Source organism: Ovis aries, chromosome 2 (assembly GCF_016772045.2).
Source record: "Ovis aries strain OAR_USU_Benz2616 breed Rambouillet chromosome 2, ARS-UI_Ramb_v3.0, whole genome shotgun sequence".
NCBI lineage: Eukaryota > Metazoa > Chordata > Mammalia > Artiodactyla > Bovidae > Ovis > Ovis aries.
The window spans coordinates 245,740,711-245,746,220 of NC_056055.1; positions in this window are offsets into that span (position 1 = coordinate 245,740,711).

The window sequence follows — 5,510 nt, forward strand, 5'->3', positions numbered from 1 at the left end:
GAAGAAAGGCTGACGCTAATGTGAAAATGGAAAAAGACAAGACTTGCAAAAAGAGAACTGTTGAGGGCTGTTTGACCTTCCCTTGTGGACGGTGTCCTTTGGCACCATTTCAACACTCTTTGTCTCCTCCGGCAGGAGACAGACACGTTTTCCCAGGGCAGCCACATCCTTTATCCACAGACCATCTCAGAAATGCTATCTGTAAATTGCCAGCGGAGGTGGAAGCAGTTTTTGCTAAAACTGTTGACAGAGCAAAGCTGCCGCCAGATCAAAATCCAGCTACTTGAAACTCCCGGGCTGTAGTTTCTGGAGGTCAGAATCAGACAACTGTGGGCAGAGAATGAGATTTCACCGGAAGGAAGTGTCTTTGTTTTTCCTGGGCAAGATGGAGGTGAGTGTGATGTGATGGATTGTGGAGGTGTGGTGCTGTTGAGACATTCAGACCGTCCGTGGCTTATTCAGTCCAATAAATTTGCTGCCCTGCAGTGGTTATTCAAAATACAAATATGGCTATGTCACCTGCTGCTTAAGATGCTTTACGGGCTCTTCGACTTTGTCCATTGGTCTCAGGATAAAGCCTAAGTGCCTTAGTCTGGCAGAGAATGTTCTTCACTCTTTGGCTCTAGCCTCTTTCTTGCAGTCCCTCTTCCCTGCCCTTAGTGGTCCAGCAATATCAGGAATGTTAAATAGCTTACCCCCACCCCCAACAGAATTAACTACTGCAGTTGCTCTCTAATACACTACATTATTGCTAAATGAACCTCCGTCCTGCAAGCTTCTTTCTTTTTGTTCTTTTTTTTTTTTTTTTAATTAAAAAGTCTTTTAAGGACTTTCATGGTGGTGCAGTGCAGAAGAATCCGCCTGCCATCGCAGGGGACATGGGTTCGACCCCTGGTTTGGGATGATTCCGCATGCCACTGAGGAACTAACGCCGGGTGCCATGACTTCTGAGTCCGTGCCCTAGGGCCCGCAAGTGGCAACTACTGAAGCCCAAGTGTCCAGAGCCTGTGCTCTGGAATAAGAAAAGCCACCACTGTGAGAAGCCCGAGCACCACAACCAGAAAGTGGCCCCCATTTGCCTCAACTAGAGAAAGCCTGAGCACAGCAACAAAGACCCAGCACAGCCAAAATTAAAGTAAATAAACACATAGAATTAAAGTTTTTAAATTAAAAGTAATATGCAAATATGGTTTGAAAAAGACTACCAGTATATAGGGATGTGCTTATTGTGAAAAGCAAACAATCTGCTGTTCCCTAAGCCCAGAGGCACGCTATTTTCCCCGTATGGCTATTTCTTCTGTCTTTCTTCAGATCTCGAACATCTCCTGACTTGACAGACTGAGCTATTTAAGGCCCAAAGCTGATCATGTCACACACATACACACACAGGCACACCCCCCCCCCACACACACACACACCCATCTGAAACTGAGAGCTGCCTTTTGGAACACGGTCAACATCTTAACAGGGTGAACCGGGCCCTCCTGCTGCCCTTGTCTGCTTTTCTGGTTTCTTTTCTTTTCTTTGTCCACGTGCATTTTCAACTGTTACACCTTTTTAAAAAAACCGATTTATTTGTTTTTGGCTCTGCTGGGTCTTCATTCCTGTGGGTGCTCTCCGGGCACCGTACGTGGGCTTCTCCCGGTGCGGGCTCCTCTGGTTGTGGAGCGTGGGCTCCCGGGTGCAGTCTCCTGGGGTGCGGTTCCTGGGCTCCAGAGCACAGGCTCAATAGTTGTGACACACAGACTTAGTTGCTCTGCCATGTATGGGATCTTACCTGACTCTATCAAATCTGTCTCCAGCATTGGCAGGTGGATCCTTTACCTCTGAGCCACCAGTTGAGTTCAGTCGCTCAGTCATGTCCGACTCTTTGCAACCCCATGAACCGCAGCACACCTGGCCTCCCTGTCCATCACCAACTCCCGCAGTCCAACCAAACCCCTGTCCGTTGAGTTGGTGATGCCATCCAACCATCTTATCCTCTGTTGTCCCCTTCTCCTCCTGCCCTCAATCTTTCCCAACATCAGGGTCTTTTCCGATGAGTCAGCTCATCAGGTGGCCAAAGGACTGGAGTTTCAGCTTCAACATCAGTCCCTCCAATGAACACCCAGGACTGATCTCCTTTAGAATGGTTGGATCTCCTTGCAGTCCAAGGGACTCTTAACAGTCTTCTCCAACACCACAGTTCAAAAGCAACAATTCTTCGGGGCTCAGCTTTCTTTATAGTCCAACTCTCACATCCATACATGACCACTGGAAAAACCATAGCCTTGACTAGACAGACCTTTGTTGACAAAGTAATGTCTCTGCTTTTCAATATGCTGTCTAGGTTAGTCATAACTTTCCTTCCAAGGAGCAAGTGTTGTTTAAATTCATGGCTGCAGTCACCATCTGCAGTGATTTTGGAGCCCAGAAAAATAAAGTCAGCCACTGATTCCACTGTTTCCCCATCTATTTGCCATGAAGTGATGGGACCAGATGCCATGATCTTCGTTTTCTGAATGTTGAGCTTTAAGCCAACTTTTTCACTCTCCACTTTCACTTTCATCAAGAGGCTCTTTAGTTCTTCTTCACTTTCTGCCATAAGGGTGGTGTCATCTGCATATCTAAGGTTATTGATATTTCTCCCGGCAATCTTGATTCCAGCTTGTGCTTCTTCCAGCCCAGCATTTCTCATGATGTACTCTGCATATAAGTTAAATAAGCACAGTGACAATATACAGCCTTGATGTACTCCTTTTCCTATTTGGAACCAGTCTGTTGTTCCATGTCCAGTTCTAACTGTTGCTTCCTGACCTGCACATAGGTTTCTCAAGAAGCAGGTCAGGTGGTCTGGTATTCCCATCTCTTTCAGAATTTTCCACGTTTATTGTGATCCATACAGTCAAAGGCTTTGGCCTAGTCAATAAAGCAGAAATAGATGTTTTTCTGGAACTCTCTTGCTTTTTCCATGATCCAGCGGATGTTGGCAATTTGATCTCTGGTTCCTCTGACTTTTCTAAAACCAGCTTGAACATCTGGAGGTTCAAGCCTGGCTTGGAGGATTCTGAACATTACTTTATTAGCATGTGAGATGAGTGCAATTGTGAAGTCATTTGAGCATTCTTTGGCGTTGCCTTTCTTTGGGATTGGAATGAAAACTGACCCTTTCCAGTCCTGTGGCCACTGCCGAGTTTTCCAAATTTGCTGGCATATTGAGTGCAGCACTTTCACAGCATCATCTTTTAGGATTTGAAATAGCTCAACTGGAATTCCATCACCTCCACTAGCTTTTTTCATAGTGATGCTTCCTAAGGCACACTTGACTTTACATTCCAGGATGTCTGGCTCTAGGTGAGTGATCACACCATCATGATTATCTGGGTTGTGAAGATCTTTTTTGTACAGTTCTTCTGTGTATTCTTGCCACCTCTTAATATCTTCTGCTTCTGTTAGGTCCATACCATTTCTGTCCTTTATTGAGCCCATCTTTGCATAAAATGTTCCTTTGGTATCTCTAAATTTTTTGAAGAGATCTCTAGTCTTTCCCATTGTATTGTTTTCCTCTATTTCTTTGCATTGATCACTGAGGAAGGTTTTCTTATCTCTCCTTGCTATTCTTTGGAACTCTGCATTCAAATGGGTATATCTTTCCTTTTCTCCTTTGCTTTTCACTTCCCTTCTTTTCACAGCTATTTGTAAGGCCTCCTCAGAAAGCCATTTTACTTTTTTGCATTTATTTTTCTTGGGGATGGTCTTGATCCCTGTCTCCTGTACAATGTCACGAACCTCCATCCATAGTTCATCAGGCACTCTATCAGATCTAGTCCCTTAAATCTATTTTTCACTTCCACTGTATAGTCAAAAGGGATTTGATTCAGGTCATACCTGAATGGTCTAGTGGTTTTCTCCACTTTCTTCAATTTCAATCTGAATTTGGCAATAAGGAGTTTTATGATCTGAGCTACAGTCACTTCCTGGTCTTGTTCTTGCTGACTGTGTAGAGCTTCTCCATCTGTGGCTGCAAAGAATATAATCAATCTGATTTCGGTATCGACCATCTGGTGATGTCCATGTGGAGTCTAAGCCCCAATTTTTACATCTTTAGAGTGACACCCACCCCACACCAGTATCCATGCCTTTGTGGAATCCCTTCCCCTTGACTATGGGCTGGACATCAGGGGCTTCCCTGGTGGCTCAGGGGTTAAAGCGTCTGCCTCCAATGTGGGAGACCTGGGTTTGACCCCTGGGTCAGGAAGATCCCCTGGAGAAGGAAATGGTAACCCACTCCAGTATTCCTGCCTGGAGAATCCCATGAACAGAAGCCTGGTAGGCTACAGTCCACGGGGTCGCAAAGAGTCGGATACGACTGAGCAACTTCGCTTCACTTCAGGGACATCTTCTAAGGCATAGAATTTGGCAAAGTGATGGGATATTACTTTTACAATCAGGCTACCAAAAAACTCTGGCTTCTCTCTGGCTCCCCCTCATGCTTCTTCTGAGGGAAGCCAGTTGCTGTGCTGTGAATTGCCCAGTAGAGCAGCTCATGTTACAAGGAGCTAAATAGTAACAGCAATAGCCTGTAGGAGTCCTGCCAACAGCCGCACATGTGAGCTTTGAAGTTGATCCTTCCCCAGTCGAGCCTTCAGATGAGCCTGCAGCCCCAGTGATGCCTTAACTGCAGTCTTGTAGGAGACTTTGAGATGACCCAGCTCATCCCAGACTCCTGACCTGCAGGAACTGTGTGATAATAAATTTCTGTTGTCCCAAGCTGCTAAATTTTGGCATAATTTGTTACACAGCCGCAGGTAGCTGGCACAATCATTATGTTTGTTTTTTTCCTGTTTAGTCATAGAGCTTTTAATTTGTCCTCCCTTAACTTCCCCTTCCCATACCCCTCAACAACTATTAACAGACTAGGCATTCCTTCCAAGTATTTTCTGTGTTCATATAATCCAATAAAAAATATTATATATGCGTGAGACTTACTGGACTTCCCAGGTAGTGCTAGTGGTAAAGAACCCACCTGCCAATGCAGGTTAGATGTAGGAGATGTGGGTTTGATCCCTGGGTCAGGGAGATCCTCTGGAGGAGGGCACAGCAACCTACCTTCTTGCCTGGAGAATCCCATGGACAGTGGAGCCTGGCGGGCTGCAGTTCATAGGGTCACACAGAGTCAGACTCGACTGAAGTGCTTAGCATGCACTCATGCATGTGAGACTTATTAGGTCATTCCATTATTTATTCTTGAACAGCATTTTCTGGCTTTCATTTCAGACACAGGCACCCAAAGTACCCCTGGCACCTGGGAATCCCATTTGTTCCCTCCTCCCTGCCAAAAGGAAATCCTAAAGAACCTTGTAGTTTACATAAGAAGTTAGCAGCAGCTGGCAAGAGCGGCAGAGATATACATGCTTCTATTTATGTCCACAGGAATCTGGGACTTAGCTTTAGGGTCCTAAAAAACACAGACAGCCGTAAACAATAGAACATGTGCCGCTCTGAAATCACAGCCCTCAGGACAGCAGGAC